The sequence below is a fragment of the Camelus bactrianus genome, chromosome 1 (genome assembly GCF_048773025.1).
Source record: "Camelus bactrianus isolate YW-2024 breed Bactrian camel chromosome 1, ASM4877302v1, whole genome shotgun sequence".
Lineage (NCBI taxonomy): Eukaryota > Metazoa > Chordata > Mammalia > Artiodactyla > Camelidae > Camelus > Camelus bactrianus.
Window position 1 is genome coordinate 7,749,504 of NC_133539.1, and position 21,499 is coordinate 7,771,002.

Here is a 21,499-nt window from a genome sequence, read left to right on the forward strand (position 1 = left end):
ATTAATTAGTTAAAATATGTAAACATGTATCATTATAATTATTATTCCAGTTTCTAGTTAAAACCAAACTGGCCAAAAGGAAAGAAAATACCTGCACTGCCTCTGAGGGCCGCTACCTTGGCTTTTCCGGTATTTCCAGCCCGGCTGGTGGGAGGGAGTCCCGGGAGGCTCAGCGCTGGCTGGGCCTGAGCCCAGAGCTGTGTTCGCCACGTTTGAGGATGAGGAGGCCAAGAATCCAGTTGAGCCCTGGATACAGATGGGCTCTGACTGTTCCTCTGCTGGACATCTCCCGCGAGACCCTGATGCAGTGCATCTCCAGTAAGGCTCTGGGCCTTTATGTTCCTTGGAGAGCCACAGGTTGTGTAGGTGATCAGACAGACTTTCGGTTGCTAAGGTGTCGAGGTAAAACCTGTGCTTCCAATGGAGTGACTACTCTCTCCTCGGGAGACGATCCTCTGGGCCTCTGAGGTTGTTGCAGAGAGAAAAGTCGTGTGTGGTAGGACCGCCCTCCCCTCCTAACATCTATCTTCTTCGTGGGAGACCCTCAGTGGACCTCAGCCAGTCCCCCACGGCTCCCCTTCTCTGTGCCTGAAGAGTTCTATCCCATTCCAACTCCAGCTTCCACACCCAAACGTCTACCCTTCTCCTAATGGAGTCCAAACCAAGGCCCCAGGCCTCTCTCCCCACGGACTTCCGGTCTAAGCGAGGCCTCCTCACAAGATGGATGGCCGACACCGGAAGTGCCATCACCGGAAGTGCCATCACCGGAAGTGCCGGACTAGCGCTCCCCCAATTCCGCTGAGGAAGTCAGGGCATAATGCCAGCCGGGAGCTCAGGAGAACAGTTCGCCATTGTTTAAATGGGCGTTTTTAAAGTACCTGTTCAATATTTACCTAGGGGGAAGGCTGAGTCCTCTAAATAAATAAAGGAAGGGCCCAACAGGGGAGAAAGTCCCCAGGAGGTAGCCTCAGCGTGTCCCCCGCCTCCAGAGAATTCATTTCTGGCCCCAAATTTGCAGCAATCCCCAACCTTAGCAAAATAAAAGCCTGCAGTTAAGGTCACCCACCTGTCTCAAAAGACAGTCCCCACTCAGGCCCTTCAAAACCTTCATTCCAGGCCCTCTTCAGGTATGCCTTCCCTCTCCCGGTTGTTTCCCCTGAAGGCAGATCTGGGGAAGACTATTGTCTCTCTGTCTTGCTGCTGTTTTTAGTGGTGCCGCAGCTGTTCAGCTGGCCCACCCAGGCTAAAAGTGAATGTGGTTTCTTTCCAAGTGCACTGGGAGCCCTGAGTGCTCTGGTGTTCCTGCAGGGGTGGCTCTGGGCCTGCCTGCTCCCTGCCCACCACTGCTGGCAACCCGGGGCCCCCGACATATGTCAGATAGGCCATGACACAGAAGAGACACAGAAGTTAGGGAAGGTTGCTCTTTGGGTCTTTATAAGCATAATTCTGGCTTCTGCCTTGACACTGCCTTCACATGCCCTTGGTCATCTCTCCCAGGCCCACAATGCTGCTTGTGGGGCTTGTTACAATCGCAGGGGACTTCCATTTGTCCGGGGTGGGGGTGGGGGGTGCCAAACTTCTCCCTCTGCTTCCTCTACCATTTCTGTGACTCAGGCTGCCTGGAAACTGGCTTTCTGACATCCAGCATAATATTCTTCCTTTACCTTTTGAGGCAAGTCCATAATGATCACCTGAACATCTTTTACCTGAGACTATGGATCAAAGCTGGTACCTAGAACATGAAATAAGTGGCAGAAAGAAAGGCCAAAGGGATGTAAGTGGAGTGTTTTGCAGAATATACTCAACTCGGAGGAGCACTGAAAATACTTGTTAATCAGGAGCGTGTATAATGCAGTGCGCTGGGCTGAGGGCCCCAGGGTGGACAGGGAGCCTCCCTCCCCAGCACTCATCCTTAGAGTACAGAGTAGGGTGTGTGTGTGTGTGTGTGTGTGTGTGTAGTAATTACATATAACTTTTAAGAAAAGTATTTCCAAGACCAATGGTATCAGAATGAATTGGCGCTATGTAGGGTAATTAAACAAGAAATGTGTGTATCCCATTTATAGAAGGTACAGCACTTCTGGTAGCCAAGACACTCCCTCTGTCTATGACGCAGGACCAGGCAACCGTTTTTAATTTAGTTAACCAATCCCAGTCCCTTTCCATTTCCACATAGTAAGTAAATACTTGAGCACTTGTCTCTGGGTTTGGTCACCACTGGGTTTGGTGGTGTCCAGGATGCCTGGAAGCCTTGAGTCCTCTGCATCATGGTCCACTGGATTTTACGCGTTCCCCAGGCTGGTATTGGCTGTCACTAAAAATATTCGCCAGCCATGGATGAGAAAATCTAGGAGTTGTGGTTTTTTCTTTGTCAATGTCGGCCAACATCTCTTGAGCTTTGGGGTGCAATCATTTTATGTAACCCCTTGTTTCTGGATATATCTTTGGTTGACTGATATTTGTTGCCATTTCTTGTACGTCTTGATATTCTGCAATAGGTACTTCGTTCCACATTAAATTAATACTTATTTTTACTTATAAACAAAACAAACCCACATGGAAGGGTGTGATATTAGAGATGAAAGTCTTGGCTCTTAGCTCTACTTCCCAGAGATGATCATGGTGAACAGACACAGCCTTGGAAGGGTTCTCTGCATGATCAAAGTGCATAGGCTGCTTTTCTACACAAATAGGACCATACGGTACCCATTGGACTTCAACTTGCTTCCTTTACTTAAAGCTGTGTCTTGGAACTCTTTCCACATTAGAACCTGGAGAAGCATTTCATCTTTCAGTGGGGTGTACTATTCCAGTCTAGGGGTGCCACCATTTAGCTAGTCTCTTGTTGAGGATGTTTAGCTTTTATCCAGTTTTTTTCCCTCCTAAAGAGTCAGTCAGAGGACTGGATACAATATTGGGTGTTTTGTTGCTTCCTTTAAGAGTATAATTGTAGGATGAATTTCTACAGCTGGATTAAAGAGTAGTCACAATTTACATGTTGATAATTGTTACCAAATTGCTTTCCAAAAGAGATACCAACAGTATATTGATGCAACAGAATGTTTTTAAAGAAGCAAAATAGCCAACTCAATTATCCGTAAATGGCCGTCCACAGTGTGTTAAGCCTCCCTTCCATCAGAGCCTGCTGATTTGGGCTGGATTAAGCCAGGAAGGAATTTAACTATGGACTTCTCTCTGTGTTTGTCTTCTGAAGCTAAATATATAAGATTTGGGCAGTTCTGAGCGGTTTTGTATTTTCTTTTCGCTGCGGCCCCCTGTGTTCCTCTTGTCCCAAGGTCAGTCTGCTGTGTGTCTGCATCGGGCCAGGGGGCCAGCTGGGGTTTAATGATGCAGGGTGTCTGAGCCTCTGTAGAGCTGGAAGGGGGTTCTGGGGTGAACTGCCAACCGCAGGCTCAGAGGCTGGGGCTCCCCGAGGTGTACTGTTCTTAGGATTTCTTTTTACCTCTCTAGTCATCCTGCCCTTCACAATCCAAGTGCCCCTGTTCCTCAGCCCTTTTCTACCTGCATTGTCCACTAGAAAATTATTAAGGGGGTTAATAGAGTTGCTGTTCTGGGATCTCCTCTTCTGGTGGCTCAGGGTGGATTTTCTGCAGTAATTCTCAAGCTATCTGGGGTGAAGGACTACTCTTTATTTTCAATTTCCAATCTGTTATGGACTGATACTATTGTAAAGTACCAGAAAAATTGAATGGTTAGAAAAATGAAATAAAAGACATACAAACTATGAGCCCAATTTCTTCTTATTACATTTAGATAGAATATTACTCTGTTATTTTGCTCTAAACGCATTTTTGAAATGCTCTCAGTTTCTGTTCTCATCTCATTAAAGCTCAGGAGCAGTTTGAGTCACACTCTAGAAGCTTCTGCGAGCTTCTTTTCCACCCTAAGCCTCTATAATTTTGCTGGGAGAGTGATTCTCATCCAATAGGGGAAGTCATCCCAGTTTTCAGCCATGGCGGGTCTGGTCAGTCCCCAGGGTTTAACATTGGGATTGGGTTTAAGCTCGAGGTCCTGCCCATTTACCCCTGGTCCCCTTTCCACCCATCGTTTCCTGTGTGGGAAGCCGTTACTCATGTGTGCAGGATCCCATGATCTGCTGTCTTCAAATTAGACATTATATTCTTTCCTTCATGGTTTTACTTTCAATTTGATTTAGGTCAAACATCAACCTTCCTATCAGTATTACTGTCTCTTCTCTATAACCAGCTACAGACAAGCGAAATGTGAAATTGGAGGATGTGGATAAAAGGGAAGTGATAGTTTTTTCCATCTGGCCATGAAAACTTTTCAATTCACTTTTTAAATAATTTTACACTTTGTGAGATACTGAGGATGGATCTTAATAGAAGGTAAATTATGAGCAACAACCCCTCACAATACGAGATTTTAAAGCTCTTTTGTCTTTAAAAGGGGCAGACTGTTTCAATTTTAAATACCTAAGAAAATTGGTTTTCAGATTTCCTTTTGGAACCTGAAGTTGCAGCTCACAGCGGCATCTAGTGGACAACAGTGGTATAACAGATGGAGTAGACCAGGCAGAAAAATAAAAGTGTAGTAATTTTTAAGTACTGTATTTCATTAATTATAAAGCTCAGACTTTTTTCCTGTTTTGAACATTTTTGAAATTGAGTTATGGCTTAAAATATGTGGCACATCACAGTTTAATTAAAAATTTTTCTTTCTCAGTGATACTTTGTCTTACAATTGATGACATCTTAGCTTTATCAAAATATGATTTTTCATATGAAACTTCGTAGGATGTTCATTCAGTTATTCTCTCAGTAACATTGAGCATCTGCTTTATATATGTTAACATATTGACTTACTGCATATATTGTATTCACTGCATATATTTCATTTGCATTATATTCAAAACTCTTACTTGTAATGCAAAATGTAGCTCTTTTTTGTGATACACTAATGCACTGATGGCAATCAGACCTAACTCCATGAATTAAAAAATCCATTACTGCTTAGGCCCAGTAGTTCTCAAGACTGGCTGCATTTAGAATTGCCTGCAGAAATTTCTAAACTATAACTAGCCAGACAGCACTTCTGAGAGAGCTTATCTAATTGGTCTAGGGGTGAGGCTCACACATTAGAAGCTTGTAAAAGCTTCTGAAGCTTTTAAATTCCAATGTGCAGCCTGGGCTGAGAACTTCCTCCTTCATTTAAGTCAGATGCTTTTGAGATTATATAGATTTTTTTTTTAATAGTTGAGAAATATTTGGCATTTTGTTTTCTAGTAAACAACCCTTATTTCTTACAACTATAATAATCATGAATGCAAAGAAACTCTACTTTTAAAGCAATAAAAACCATGATATTCAAGAAAAATTCATTCAGTACAACTTGCATTTGATTCTTACACACTCAGTCATACAATATTATTTGAAGTGAACCCCACAATGAGACCTGGAATGCTGAGTAAGTGTAAAACAGTAGCTATAAAATTTACAAGATGTCACAGTAATATGGCTTTAATATACCATAACCCTCTCAAGTGATGTCTACCAACTAAGGGAAAAAAGTATCTAAGATATCATTTCCTTGGAATACTCTTTTCTTGGCTGAGAGTGAACTCTGCTAATTCCAGGACTGACCCCGCAGCATACCGCAGGGCTGGCACCGTCGCTCTTGACCTCTGGCTAGTGTGGTGGTAGAATGTGATACCCCGTCAGACCTCAGCAGAGATAAGCACAGTATTTCATGGGAGACGGCTTACAGAAGAAAGGACCTCCTTCATTTCTGTGCCCTACCGATGATTAACTTTATAATCTTGTACCAATTACTGGACCCATCACATCTCTTATTCCCCAGAATGCAGACCCAGGATAACAACACCAACTTCGGCTCTCGGAGATATTAGGGTTAAATATATATAAACATGGAACACACATCGAGCCTCAAATGCAAGACTAATCACTGTTACTTGTGGTGCTGTTTTCTGATTGCATTTCACTCATTGCAAAAAGTCAGAAGATGGTGTTTTCCAGAGTATTCAAGGCAGCATAGTACAGTTAACCCCTCCCAGCTGACCTCGTCCAGCCTCTAGGAACTGAGCTCCATGTTTAAATAATAGCTTAGCTCCTTTGATTTAATCAATAACTGGGCTTTTTAAATTCATAGGACTCTTTTTCTATCCTTGAGTGTTCTCTCAAGGACAGAGTAACATAGTCCTAAAATATTCTCAGTTCAGTCTTCCTCCTTCCATCCAAAACAGCTGCTGCCCAGGGCCAGGGACTGGCTGGGAGCCTGCTGAGTGTCCCTTCAAATAGAGAACCATGGGTCCTTGAACTAAGCCCAGGCTGCTGATAAGAAAGATTAACAGAGCTTACAATCTCCCGTGATCAAGATGCTGACCCCGTGGGTGGTGGGGCAGGAGAGCTGCGTCCACGTCAACGCAGTAGAAACTCTGGAAGGGAAGCAGTAAGAAGAGGATCTTCAAGTAGGAAATTTGGGAGTTGGTGGGCCCGTTCCCTAAACTCATAAGTTTCAGTTTAATTTCCCCCAGCCCCACATGTCCTAGATTTCACCCAACACCTACACCTTTGAGCATGACCCTCCCTGGATCAAAGTACTGTGGTCACATCTCCAAGGTCCTGATTAGGTTCTGATTGGATTTTAAACTCTTTCTACCACCCATGCTAGTGACTCTCAATCATACTTCTCATTTGTGTGAAAAAGAAATGTGGTGTGGGCAGAAACTCACATGAATAGTGTATTTTAGGTGGGGGGTGGATACAGCTCAGTGGTAGAGTGTGTACTTAGCATGTATGAGGTCCTGGGTTCAATCCCCTGTACTTCCATTAAACAAACAAACCAACCTAATCCTCCCTTCCCCCAAGAAAAACAAAAAAAGAATTAAAAAATAATAGTTGGACACACACACAAAATTTTTTTAACAGTCTATTTTAATGCCCTGCAGACATGTCACTATAAACCCATAACTTTCCTTGATTTTTGTTTTACTGATATAAACTGAGCTGATATGCTTAATGCAGATGGGGCAAGACTCAGGTGAAATCTTTCAGCCCTCAGCAAACCATTATTCATTCCTTCTTCAAGGCAAGGAAAGAAGGTTCAGACTGGGGTAGGTCATCACCACGTGTCGAGCCCTCACGCTGCTGAGAAAATGTAGTTCCTGGAGCTACAACCCCTGCCCCCTCCCCATTTATTAGCTGGGTCACCTGGGGTCGCTGACTTAACCTCTCTGAGTTTGTTTTCTCATCTCTAAATGGGATCTAATAATACCCTCAGCATCGAGTTCTGTGCAGATTAAATGAAACGATGTAATGGAATAGCTGGCCCAGTGATGGAGATTATCATCCAGCTGTATCCTGGAGTCTGTTTGCAACTTGAAAATTAAAATCACGAGAGACCAGCAATTTGCTATCGAAAGTTAGTTGATTTTTTTTTTTAAATAAGAGAATACGTAAGGACAATGGGAGCTAAAAATGGAATATATCCCTTTCCCGGGAAATAAACTTTCAGGCCGTGTTGTCAGGCAGGCAGTGTCTGGGCCTGTCCCATGGTCCCGAGGCATCACTGGGCTGCAGAACCAGGCCAGAGGCTGCAAAGTCCAAAGCAGCCCGATGCCCATCCTGACCTCAGGTTAGCTCCAGGACAAGAAACGAGCCCGGGGAAGCACCATCAGCCCTCCCAACGTCTCATTTCATGTGCCTGCCCCCTGATTTCTGTTAGGACTAGCGTTGGGCTCCTGGATCTCGGGCCATGTGCTAACTTGCAATAAACAGACCAAAGAGGGGGAACTTTGCAGCCAAGCCCAAGTCAAACACCTCTGTGAAAACCTATCCTGAGTTGCCCTGAGGTGTTTCCAAAAGTAAAACAAACATTAGAACCAAACAGCACGCTGTAACTCTCCGCCCGGGGTGGGGAGCGGGGTGGGGGTTACAGACCGGCATGACGAGACTCTGCGGCTGGGGCAGGCTTCAGGCTCAACACTGCCCAGGGGTCACTCCAAAGACCCTCCAGACTCTCCTTACTGGACCCCTGACTCTGCAAGACTGTCACTCTGCATCGGGAGACAATGGCAGCCGTTGAAGCGACGGGTCACCTAGGGAGCAGTGAGTCTCTTTTGGCTTTGCCCCAGCTGGCTCTATGAGCTGTAATAAGTCACTAGTTTATCTTCAGCTCTGCTCACACATCTAGAATCAATATTGATTATCCACGTGTCTAGATCAGTGATTCTCAACTCTGCCATGCTTAAGAATCCCCTGGACTGAGGCCGGGGCTGACATATAAAAACAAAATTCCTGGACCCACCCCTAAAATTCTGAATCAGCTAATCTGGGTCACTTTTAATAAGCAACCCTGCAGGCTCTGAAACAGGGAGACTTAAGCCTACCTTTAGAAACGCTAAACACATACAATAAAGTGATGAAATTTTAATCCTGATCATGTTGTATTAACATCCCAAACTGACTCAATCCCTCATAAGCAATGCTCTGTGAAAACACAGGCCCCTAAAGCAAAATGGCTGCATTTGTGCAAGTTTTCAGTGAAAACATACTGTGTTCTCAGTTCCCGGATTGTGCCCTGGGGGTGGGGGCGGGGCTGGAGCACAGATAGGTCATGGTCTCAGCCTTCAAAAAGCCTAAAAATCTGGCTGGGAAGATGGCTCCTTAGTGAAACACCAGCTAACCGGAGAGGCAGGGAGCAATTCATGGACGGAGAGACTTCCAACATGACATCGCTCTTGGGTCCTGGAAACAAAGGCTGTGAGTGTGGCTTAGAGAATTCAGGAAGACGACGGGGAACCCCATTCAGTGGAACGAGCATAAACTGAGACCTACTGTGCGCTGACCTCAGGATAGGGACAGAAGGGACAGAAGCTGCACTATGAGGAGTGGGATGGGCTCTGCTGAAAGGGAGGCGGGGGAGGAGGAGGAGGAGGAGGAGAAGGAGAGGACCCTGACCAGGGCTCAGTGGACTGAGAGCAGGGAAGGGCAGGTCTGGGAGATGGTGTGGCCAGGAGCCACATCAGCAGTAGGATAATACATATTACGGGGTAAGGAGACATGAAAACTCAGGTGCAGGAGTTTAGACTTGATTAAATAGATAAAGGGTGAATGGATTTCTTAGTGGGGCGTAATGTTAAGAGAAGAGCTTCTTCTGGAACAGAAGACAAAGTGGCCGGATAGACAGTCAGAGACCAGGTGAGCTGTGAGGCTGGGAGCTTCCAAGGATGAATTCCATGGAATCCCATGGACTGACTTCCATGGATTTCAGTGTCATTGGAGGATGGGGGTGAACTGGGTTGAATAGTGTCCCCTCCTCAAATGCATGTCCTTCCTAGAATCTCAGAATGTGACCTTATTTGGAAACAGGGCCACTGCAGATGTAATTAGTAGAGTTACGATGAGGTCACACTGAAGTAAAGTGGACTCTTGATCCATTATGACTGGCATCCTTATAAGAAGAGGAGAAAAGACACAGAGACAGACACAGAAGGACGATACAGAGGCAGAGGCTGGAGTGACGTATTTGCAACCCCAGGGATGCCAAGAACTGCAGGCAACAAGCAGAAGCTGGAGAGACGCGTGGACAAATTCTCCCTCTGAACCCATAAGAAGGAACCAACCCTGCCCACACCTTGATTTTGGACTTCCAGTCCCTAAATGCTGAGAGAATACATTTCTGTTGTTGTAAGCCAGCCAGTTTGTGGTGATCTGTCAGACAGCCGAAAGAAACGAATATAGGGGGCTTGAGGAAGGAAGGAAGCTGAAGATGGGTCTCTAGGGGGTGAAGAATGATGTCCAGGTGATGGCCAAGAGTCCACTGAGACAGGGCTGGAGCCCCAGGGAGCCCGGCAGTCACCGCATCTCCCTCCATCAGTGTCCACAGAAGACAAGGGGCAGTTTTTGGAGGAGGCGGGTAGAGATAGCAGCTGCCCCGCTCGGCACTCCACATAGATCTTCTGATTCCCTCTTCTGTGAATTTCCTAGACAATTATCACAGGAGCCCCATGCTTAGAAAAGGTGTCTGAGCCGCCTCCGGAAATTAAAGGATTTTTCTAGTTATGAAACGTGCACCGAATGATTGTTAAGAGAGGGCCTTGTTTTCCCATGTAGGCACAGGGTCGCTTCAAAGAGAAAACACAATGCCCCCATTTTCCTCACTAGATTTTAGTCCTGGACTTCCCCTATAAAACCAGAATTGGAGAAGGCTGCAAGTAGAATGGCCCCATTCACAGGAAAATGCTAAAGGCTGATTTCCCATGACTTGAAGGGTTCGTTGCCCCTCTCCCCCAACTGGTGTGTGATGTGGCTTAATTCTCTAGGCTTGCCATCCTTGAAATCATCTCTCCCCCTTCCTCAGTGAAATTTCCTAAAAGCAACCACACAAATGCTGCAGGTGTGTGAGATCGGGGCTGCTCACGTACAGAGAGACTGTGCAAAGTGGGGGAAAAAGGGTGCCCCATCCAGGTGGAGGGATTGCAAAAAGAGACCTTTGTCCTGGCGGCTGAATTGCAAAAAGTGCCCCAGCGGAGTGGGCCACGTAGAGGAAAAAGATTCCCAGGACAGGGAGCAAGGCTCGGCCAGCGGAGCCCCGGTGGGATTTCAGCTTCCACGAGGCCCACATGTGCACAGGGCTGACGCTGCCCAAATGGATGCAGGCAGCTTGGGCCCCACGCAGAACCCAGGTTCCTTTTGTCACCTCTTAATGGAGCCCAAGGAGGCTGCTAAGGGCTGCTCCCACCTGTCTGTGGGCTGCAGGGAGCTCCAGCTACTTCCTGCGTGTCTGTCTTTTCCCGAGTGGCTGGGAGGAACACTTTGCTCTCCGTCTTATCCATTTTCACATTTCCATCACCAACAGAGCTCAGTCACAGCGTATACTCCCAACGTGTCTGTTGAACATTGGGGCACATAATCCAGTTCAAGCCTGGAAACCTCTTCTCCTGCTCAACCAACCTGCTGCCTACCTGCATTTTTCCCATCCGTTGTTCTACTGGTCTTTAATGGCTAACTCCAGACAAGAGATGTAAAATAAAATCCGTGGAGAAGGACTGGTCAACTTGCAATCCTCCAGGACCCGAGAAAAGGCAACATTATTATTAATATTTTGCTTTTTTCCCTCTCTCTCTGCTCACCCTTCTCCCAGCTCACCAAGGCACCCCTCCTTGTCAACGATGTGGTTCTGTATCACCACCACCCGTGGCTGAGACTAAGACTGAGTGCCACGGAGATCCATCCTTCCACCACTCCCTTCAAACTGCCCTGAAAGCAGCAAAGGAAATTAACCACAGCCTCCACGGCCGCTGCGCTGCTGAAAGACCTTGCACGTCGCTGGCGATAGATCTGGAGCACAGCTCATAACTCAGCCCTTGGAGGGTGGGTCATGCAGGTGTCTCGAGGTGGCTGGAACTCCGGTGGGGGCAGTTGAGGTGACAGATATGACCTGCGAGGGGGAACAAAGTCTCAGTTACCCGGCGATGAAATGAGGAGTGATTTCTCTGCCCCGTTCTGGCTTTCCCTGGCTTAGGTCAGGCCTTTATGATGATTTGTGCAAAACCTTTGAAGTTCGGTCATTTCACAGCTCACGCTGGGCCTGCTTGAGTTTGCTGAAAGATAAGAGTTATTGGAGATACGAAAGATCAATTTGAAGGGAAGAGAGAAGAAAACAGCCTTAGGGCCTTTTCCCCTTGGAAAGCAAAGAAAACCTGTGTTCTCTGCCGGCCCTTTTCCTTCCCTCCCCGGCTTCCTTCGCCATCGGGTGGGAGGGAGCCCGAGTGGACTGGGAGCATTTCCTCCGGGCTCCGATGATGTAAACCAGGGATGCTGGGAGGTGCCCTGTGACCTCCTGTGCCCCGAGGTCCCCACGTGGTCTAAATCTGGAGAAATTTGCCCTCAGGGGAAAAGTTTCCTAAGTCTGCTTACGTGGTGGGCCATCCTTCAGGAAACTTGATTTCTAAAAAGCGGTATACTTTAGCTTCCTAGAACGGCAGTAACAAAGTACCACAAGCCGGGTGATTTAAAACAACTGAAATGGAGTCTCTCACAGTCCTGGAGGCCAGAAGTCCGAAATTAAGTTGTCAGCAGGGCCCTGATCTCTCTGAAGGCTCTAGGAGAGAGTCCTGCCCTGCCTCTTCCAGCTCCTGGTCGACCAGCAACCCTTGGCATCCCTTGGCTGGTGGTGGCATCATTCCATCTCTGCCTCTGTCTTCACGTGGTTTCCCCGTGTGCGTCCTCTCTGAGGCTGTGTCTAAGGACACCAGTCGTTGGATTAGGGCCCACCCCTCCAACCTCATTTTACCTTAGTCACCTCTTTAAAGACCCTCTCTCCAAAGACAGCCACATTCTGAGGTGCTGGGGGTTAGGGCTTCAACACAGGAGTTTGGGAGGGACACAATTCAGCCCAAACCACCATCCTTCCACGCCATGTGGGAGGGAGAACTCGGACTCCTTCCACTACTCAGGTGTGCGGGGGTCACAAAGCTTCCTTAGTTCTCTTCCTCGTGAGCCCCTCTTCTGAGTAGCCAAAGGGATTCATCTGTCATGAATATTATCTCCAGCCCTTCTGGCTGAAACAGTCACCTTCTATGAAAACAGCTCCATTAGGGAAACATTTCTTGGTAAATGTCAACTCTTACCATTGCCGTTCTCTTCCCACCACCCTCAGGTCCAAGATGGCAGCCAGCACACAGGGAAACGCATGGTCCCCGTGGGGAGGGCACAGGTCTCCTGGTCTTGTCCCATCCCTGCATTGGCCTCTTCCTCCAGGAGGCTGTGCTGGTCCTGGTGAGTGTACTGACAGGTATCTGCTCAGGGGTGCACAGGCTGGGTCTGCCTTTTGGACATCCAGCTGATGTCCCTGCTAAAGGCAATGGACTGTGGGCTAGGCTGGGGAGCTCTCACATGTGACCAAGTCACCCTGGAGATCCCCTAGGTCTGGAGGGATGTCCACTCCATCTCTGGTCAAGGTGGGCCCCTCACAGCCATTGGCTCCCAGCAGACTCGGCTGCGTGCTGTACCAGCCTGGGGAACATGTGAGGATCCTTGGGTCCCCTGCACGCTGTAAGGAATCCTGACTCTGGCTCATTCACCCTGCCTTCCTGCAACCACATCATACTCCCCATGTTGGGAGGGGTCATCTCCTCCAAGGATTACAACAGGGAGCAGAAGGAAAGCCCACTTTCTTTGGGCTCCTTCCCAGTACATTAGATTTGGGGCAAACGTATGTGACCACTGGCTTCCCCTTCCTCAGCTCCCTCCTCACCCTCATCCAGCTGAGCCAGAAGACTCATGCTTCCCTCGTTCCTCGTGGCAGAAACTCGTACGCCATGTGCTGTGTACTCTGAATGATAAGACCCGCGGACATCAAATCTCTGGGTCTGGATCTCTAGGTGGTTATAGGGGTTAAAGGAATTTTGAAAATTCTCTTTTGCCATTGCCCGGCTTTCAAGAACACTGTCTTGCTGGAGACATAAAAACCTATATTGGATATCAGAAGCCAAAACCTAGTCCTTTTTGCTACTTCTCCCCCATGCTCCACCCCCAGAAGGGAGCCAGAAGGGCAGCCCTCTCTACTCGCAGACCCCCCACTCAGCCGGGACTTCTAGGGTAACCTTACCTGTCCATGGGGCTGACCTCGAGCCTCGCTGTGATGCTGTCCCCTTACTCCTTGAGCCCAGGAGGGTCTCTATCTCTTCTCGGGTGGAAAAAAACAAATCAAAATAAACAAACAAAACTGGCTCAACACACATGGCTCTTGGACCTCAGCTCCTAACTTAGGGCCAAGAATTTGACCATGTTCTTGGTTCTAAGATGCCCCATCTCTCACAGCCTAAACTGCTCCCGGTCAGGCAGGGGGCTGGATGCGTTTCCTGTGGCTGCCATGATCAATCATCACAAACTAGGAGCCTTGAAACAACAGAACTTTGTTCTCCCACAGTTCTAGAGGCCAGAAGTCCCAAATCAAGGTGTCAGCAGGGCCGTGCTCCCTGACGCCTCTGAAGACTGTAGGGGGGGCCTCCTTCCCTGCCTCTTCCAGCCTCGGTGGCTCCTGGCGTTCTTCAGCGTCCCCCGGCTTGTGGCTGCATCACCCCAGGCTCTCCCTCTGCCTTCACATGGTTTTCTTTTGTGTGTCTCTTCTCTTCCTATAAGGACAGCAGCCATCGGATTTGGGGCCCACCCTAATCCGGTACAACCTCATCTTGATGTATATCTACAAAGACCATTTCCAAATAAGGTCACATTCTGAGGGCCTCGGTAGACATGAGTTTGGGGGGACACTGTCCACCCATTACAGGGACTCATGAGTTAATGCTTCCTAATGCCGTTCTGACTCCCATGATAAAGCCCCAAGCACAGAGTGGGTGCTCGGAGAGAGACCTCCTTCTCGCCCGTTCTTCCGCAACGCCCCGTGTTTACTTGAAAGTGGTATGTGTTTTCATAATCGCCTTACACCGCCCTCCAGAAGTCAGCAGCTCCTGCGAACACTGGCCTGCAGCGCTTGCCCTGGGCTCAGCCACACTCCTTCTGAACCCGCCCTCCCCCCTCCCCTGGTCTTTGATGACCATTTGCTTTTTTGTTTATACCCCGTCTTGTTCCAGGAAGGCTTTTATTACCAGGCTAAATGAACCCAGGAAGATCCTGTAGCAAACACAGTGTTCTCCACAAACACAACTTTCCATGAAACCGACACGAAAACCCCCCAAAGCACTTGGAAATCAAAAGGATCATGTTAAGTTTGACGTTGGGCTCCTCTTCTTTAGCTTCGCTGACTCGCTGAAACACAGTCTCTTCCTCACTGTCCTGCTTTTGTGAACTTCGTGTGCACTGCCTTGTTTTCTGGTCCACCTCCTGATGGAAGAAACCGCTAGCTGAGAAAGGAGATTCTGGATTATTGAGAGCTGCAGATAGCAATCAAAGTGACTTGTTTTAGGACGTGGACCTCAGAAAGGAGATTGTGGTGGGGGGGGGACCCTAGTTCAGGGATGGGAAATGTATCCTGTGGTCCCACGTGGCCCTGGTGAGTTTGCTTGAGTAAAAAAGTCTCAGGAAAGCCACCAACCAGTGTTTAGGACTGAAAATGGTGAAGGACATGCAGCTCCCTAACCCAACATGATGAAAGGGAGGGCTTTCTCTGGCTCCAAGTTATTCCTCTTTGACCTTATTCACAGAGAATTGGGAAGATTTGGCTTTGCTGCTGGCAAAAGTCATTTTAAGAAAAAATGTGAGTCTGTGTGTGCGGCATGCACATGTGTGCATGTCCACCGTGTGTCCGTGGGTGTGCCTATGCACACACATGCATGTGTGTGTAAAGGGGAGAGGGTGGGACAGGAAGCAGAGGGGGAGGGGAGGGCGCAAACAAACGTCCCTCCCAGCGTACGAAATTGAATATTCAGAGGAGTCCTCTCCCTTTGGAAAAGTGCCTGAGAGTATATGAATGTGTCTCAAGAACCCCTGACTTTCTCATCCACATGCTGCCCGATTTGTGGCAGCTGAGATATTTTGAAGGTGTTTCAAGCGAGGACGCAGCAGGTCATCCTGGTCGCTCAGCTGTGGGGGGTGTAAACTGGAATCGGGAGTGGAGGAAAGACCTTTCAGAAAGCTGTGCTCGAGACCCACACCTGTTCATTCAGCAAATCTTGACTGAGTGCTGGATCCTCCCTGAAGCCACCTGCTGGTAACAACCAGCTTTTCTAACAGCTGGAGGGAGGGTGCGGGACACTGGGCCGGCAGCTTGTGCGGGAGAGAACGTAGGGCTTACATCAGAGGCCCGGATCTTTCTGTGACCAGCTGTGAGGACTGGACAAGATGCCTGGCAATGATAACAGATGCCCCCCAGAGTTTTCTGTGTGATTAAATAGCAGTTGGTGTAAGCACACTTAGTAAATTACAAGGCATGAGGGCCCCTGGAGGTGCCACACCTGGCGTCAGGTGACTTTCTGTTAAGGAATAGCAATTAGGAGGAGACCAGGATGGACAAGATCTTTGTCCCAAATGGCAGGTGGATGAGCTGATGGTCTCCTCCAGCCCCTCCTGCTGCTGTGCGCCCACCGGGTCCTGGAGCCGCGGCTCCACGCTGCCTCCTCCTGTGGTGGGGAGCCTGCCCGCCCCCGGCTGAGCGGCCCAGGCACAGTGCGACCTTGAGAAAGGGAGCGTTCACTGTAAGAAGGTCACTGATAGTGGCCTTAAATCCTCTGCCAGTGGTTCATTCATCCTGCCAGGTGGGCTGGGACCTGGATTTGGCATTTGGCTCTCAGAATTAGCTAGAATAGAGACAGGAGGGAAGCGTTGTGTAGATTAACATCTGAGAACATTTTTTTCCCAATGAAACTCCTTACATGTAAACTGCTGGGCTGCTACAAGACCACTGGGCGGGGGACCTAACTCAGAAAGGCTAAAATCGGACCAGTCTGTTCTCCTGTTGTGTGTGTGTGTGTGTGTGTGTGTGTGTTATTGTAGTAAGACTCACAACATAAAACTTAACATTTTAACCACTTTTACGCATGCAATTCAGTAGCACTAAGTCCATCCACGCTGTGTAACGGTCACCACCATCTATCTCCAGAACTTTTTCATCTTCCCCAAGTGAAACTTTGTACCCACCAAACACCAACTCCCCATCCTTCTCTCCCCTCAGCCCCGGCAACCACCATTCTACTTTCTGTGAATCTGACTACTGTAGGGACCGCATGTAACCAGAATCATACAATATTTGACCTCTTAAGACTGGATCATTTCACTTCACGTGATGTCTTCAAGGTCCATCCATGTTGTAGCATATATCCAAATTTCATTCCTTTTAAAAGCTACGTAATACTCCATCGTACGGATAGACCACATTTTGCTTATCCATTCATCCACTGACGGACATCTGAGTTGTTTCCACCTTTTGGCTCTTGAGTGTAGGGGCACAAATTTCTGTCTGAGCTCCCACTTTCCGTTTTTGGGGTCTCTTTATAGTTTAAGACATAATTTTTTGGTTGTCACTTTATCAGATGATCCCTGGCCTCCTTGGCTGGAAACTTACTGGTATCTATCTTGTCCAAAAGGTTAAATCTTCCTGTGTCTAGAGTACAAAAGAGCAACTAGCAAACACAGGATTATGTTGAAATGTCTGTTGCCAACACTGTTGTCAGCTGAATGATGGACAGCAGATAAGTCAAACTGGGGTCCTGTTTCACAAATGTGTTGTTGGAATTTTAGAAACTTCTCATTTCATATCAGCATTAGCCAACATACTTACGCTCTGACAGTCCCAAAGAAGCCCAGCCTGAACTAAGATAGATGTCACTTTGGCTGAAAGAAGACTGTCGACAGGAACCTATTTAATTCATTTCCCCACTGCTCTTCCCTGTTAAACACATTTGCCATCAATTGACTTCTCTATTCTCTATTTGGAAATGTCCATACTAAGCAAAATTCTGTCTCTCTTTTTAAATAGATTATGAAGCACTATTATCTCTACTTACTTATGACAGATTATTTCAAGAAATGTGCAAATATTATAAATAACAGTTGGTGGGAAATGAGGGATTTTTCCACAGTAGGTTATGTGGTTTCCAAACAGTTACTTGGTTTGCCTTTAATGTCACTTTGTTGTCACTTCTCTCAGGATGAGAGAGTGTCCTGAGGCAGCCAAAGATACAGCTCCCAAAAACAAACTGAAGCATAAGATTAGGAAGGCATCTTCCTTTTGCTCTGTATTTGGAAGTGAACGTGACCGCTGCAATGACTGATGTGGCGTCTTCCACTCTACCAGTGCAGCCCATATTCAAGTCTTTGTTGACAGATCAGATTTCCCTGGAAATCACACTCTCGTGCCACATAACAGAAAGAATAGCAAGTAAGTAGTGAGCCACAGATATCGCTAGCTGTCATGGGTTGAATTCTGTCCCCCAGAAAGATACGTTCAAGTTCTAATCCCTGGTACTTGTGCATGTGACCTTATTTGGAAATAGGGTCTTTGCAGATATAATTATTTAAGATGAGGTCAGACTGGAGGAGGGCAGGCCCTTAATCCAATATGACTGGTGTCCTTAGAAAGGGACAGTGTCACGTGAAGAGAGAGACACACACGGGGAGAGGGCCATGCGAGGACCGAGGCAGGGACTGGGGCAAAGCAGCTGCACGGCAAGGACCACCACGGACTGCCGGCCACCGCCAGAAGCTGGAAGAGGCAGGAACACTTCCACCCAGAGTCCCAGAGGGAGTCCTGCCCTGCTGACACCTTGGTTTTAGACTTTTGACCTCCCGCTGTGAACTGTGAGGGAATAAATGTTTGTTATTGTAAGCCGCCCAGTTTGTGGCACATTATTACAGAAGTCCCAGGAAACAAAAACACTGGCAAGTGTTAAGCCTACTTACTTGATGAAAAAGTAATATTCCTCCCAAGCTGATTTGCAGTTCATTCTCCAGGTCAAGAAGTACAATCTTAAACTCCAAAGTAGAGAGTTTTCAAATCGTGATTCTGCGGTTGATTGAATCTCTGGCTACAGAACCCACACTCCAAGGCCGACTTAGAATGATACGAGCCCAGATGCCTGTGTTCAAATCTCGCCTCCACCACTTAGTAGGACCTTGAGCAGGTTATTTAACTTCTCAGAGCCTCCATTTCCCCATCCAAAAAATGGGGCTAATAGTAGTACCTAAAGCAAAGGACTGTTTTAAGGATAAAATTAGTAAATGTATGTGATGTGCTTAAAACAACAACCAGTACACAGTGAGCTCAGTACCACTGTTACTACTGACATCACAAATACGAGGAGTTCGCCAAAATCGGACCTCTGCAAAGTTAACATTAAACCGTGCAGACAGGATTTCATGGAAGTCTTGTTTGTCTGACAGGATATGCTGTCGATAAATTGAGCAAAGTCAAGTTCTACAGTGGCCTTCACCCCAGCAAGATAGCTGAGTCCGCTAACTCAGACTCACGTTGCTGGTATGCGGCTCAAATCAAAGAGGACCCAAAACAGTTACTGAAAACCACATACATAACTTTCCTTTCATTAATTCATTCGTTCTACAAACTTCTTCTGACTTCCTAATGTGTGTTAGACCCCAGCCTGGTTCTATGAAGAATTAAAAAATGAAAAAAGCATTGAAGGCCAGTTGAGATAGAATAAAGGTGATGGATTTATTCATCCATCAACTATTCATCCATCATCCACCTGCCCACCCATCCATCTTTATTCATGTCTCATCCATCTGCCCACCCATCCATCCTCCATCCATCACCCAACCATTCGTCCATCCATTTAATCCAAAATATCCACTGGCTTCCATCATATCCATAAGGACAGAGGTTGCCCTAAATCAATGGAATGATCCTCAGTCAATAATATTTAACAGACACTTCTGAACTCCTGCTCCAAACTCCCAGCCACAAGATGCTCCTGTCTCTGCCATCACAATCTGGTTGCCATGGACACAGTCCACACCCAGGGCCATTCGCCCACACCTATGTTCCTTCACTGTATCCTTTTCTGAGCATCAACTAAAGCCACGCAGATTGATGAATGCCACAGAAGGAACATAGGAACAAAGTCGCTGCCCTTGGAGCACCCGTGATGGAATCGATGAGGAGCAGATAGACCTGCGTATCAAGTGAATTGCGGTTCTCAGCCATTCTGAATCCCACCATGGCCAGCAGCACACCTGAAGGGGCTGGAGGCATTCCCAGCATGTCCCAGTCCCTTGGCCAGCCTCATGTGTAGTCCTAAATTTCAGAACAATCCCAGCCTGACTGGGTTCTTAAGTCCTACTTGTACATCCCCAAAAAGCCACCTTCATGATATCTCTTATTTCAAACTAACAGCAAATTGTCCCTTATTCCCAGTGGTGCCCACAACCCTCCCAGCTCCACACTTCCCCGACAGACACCACTGAACCATCCATCTCTGCAATTATAGCCAAAAAACAGTTGCTCTTTGATCAAAACTCACCCGGATGCCCACAGGGCCCATAGCAGCCTGCAAGTTGAGAAACTCTTTGTTGCTCAATAGGCCAAAAGTCCAGAGCCATGTGGAGACAACCATCAGGGGACCAGCTCAGAGAGGCCAGGTGGTCGGGGAGGCAGGAGGGGAGCCGTGTGGGTCGCAGTCATAGGCAGGAGTCAGGCTGTCCATTGTGGGGTGATGAATACGGACGCAGAGGAGCAAGTGTCCGCAGCCAACGGCCTGTGTAGGGAGCTGGGGCAGCCAGACTGGGCCGGACCTTAGACAGCCTTCCACGCCCAGCTGGGCGGTCAAGGCTTTGTCCTCCCAGCCCAGGAGAGTCACCAGAGGGTGCTTTAGGGAGGTGATGATTATGCTCAGATGGATCAGGGATTTTTCCAAGGTGCAGCAATGACATTTCTGGTTGGTCCTGCACGTCTGCCTCGCCGGCTGCCTCATCCCGGGCATCGTCTGCCTTGCCGGCTGCCTCATCCCGGGCATCGTCTGCCTCGCCGGCTGCCTCATCCCGGGCATAGGGCAGTGAGCCGCCCAACCAAATGACACGTGTGCCCACGCAGTCCTTCTCAAAGGACACAGTCATTGTCTAGTCACTGTCCTCTCAAATACCCTGAACTTGAAGCTTCTGGTTGGTGGAAGAGGAAGGACAGGAGGGCGGCAGTATCCCTGAGGGCCTGCGGGTCACGCCGGCCGGTGCCCGGCCAGTTCCCAGAGCAGCCAGGGGCCTGAAGAGGCAGCTGGACTCCACGGCCCGTGCATGTGAGTGCGGGGTGAGGCACTGGGTCGGGGTGGGGGGGCGGTCTGCGGTTGGCCGTCGCTTGTCTGAGGGCTGTGAGGCCCCGCCGGTAGGTCTGGGTGCAGGCGGAAGGTCTCCGGGAGAGCAGCAGGCAATATCCCCAGCAGAAGGCCAGCCGTGCCTGGGCCTGGGGGTCCCTGGGGGACCCTGGGGACCCAGCTCTGGTGTCCTAATGAGCCAGGAAGGATGGAGTCCGTTTCCTGAGCGTTTGGGTAGAACTTGCTGGCCGTCCTTGGGCTGGGAGCAAGGACCAGGTCTGTGGAGTGTCAGGGGACGGGGCAGCTTGGGTGCTGGTTGTTACTGCCCCTTCTGTGCGCGGTGAGTGTCTAGAGCCTCCAGACTTGGGAGCCTTATCCTCCCCCAGCCCTCCCCCCTGCCCTCAAACACACAGACACTGGCCTGGGAGAAGGCGCGGGAAAGTTACAGATCTCCCTTAATAAGGGTAAAAAATGGTACTGAAGCGGAGACATTCCAGGCAGTCTGATCCATGAGTTCATCCTTCAATTACCTTGAACCCTGCATCCCCAGTAGCTGCCACGGTCTTCCCTGGATGGGCCAGAGGGCCAAGGCCTGCTGGGAGGGCCACAGACCAGGGAGAACGAGGCCTGGGATTAGTGCCCAGGCCGTGGAGCCACACGGGCACTGGCTTTTGGCTGCACATTCCCACTGAGAGATTTAATTCCTGCCATTTACAAGGCCAAAAATCTCAATTACTCAGCTTAGTCTTGAAGTCTTAGGAAACCAGAGGGTAGCCCGAT

General features: G+C 48.3%; 1 protein-coding gene and 1 long non-coding RNA gene across 4 annotated transcripts in view; one reads left to right on the forward strand and one right to left on the reverse strand.

Annotated features, from left to right (window-relative positions):
* Window positions 1–21,499, forward strand: part of CLDN14 (claudin 14) — a 57,202-nt gene that overhangs the window by 24,705 nt on the left and 10,998 nt on the right. Inside the window, exon 1 of one of the 2 annotated variants that reach the window (XM_010956518.3) lies at window positions 20,046–20,704. The exons of the other annotated variant lie outside the window; for it this stretch is intronic. The gene's annotated coding sequence lies outside the window, so the exon portion shown is untranslated. Of the gene's footprint in view, window positions 1–20,045; window positions 20,705–21,499 lie in introns of those variants that run through there. 2 annotated transcript variants of the gene reach the window in all.
* Window positions 53–20,570, reverse strand: LOC123617319 (uncharacterized). Of its 2 annotated transcripts, none has more exons than XR_006725419.2 (4): window positions 20,436–20,570; window positions 19,937–20,369; window positions 18,360–18,653; window positions 53–11,442 (listed from the first exon to the last, which is right to left on the reverse strand). It is a non-coding gene; the product is annotated as an uncharacterized LOC123617319 (long non-coding RNA). The 2 variants fall into 2 exon arrangements; XR_012503998.1 differs by lacking the exon at window positions 53–11,442 and adding an exon at window positions 12,190–14,866.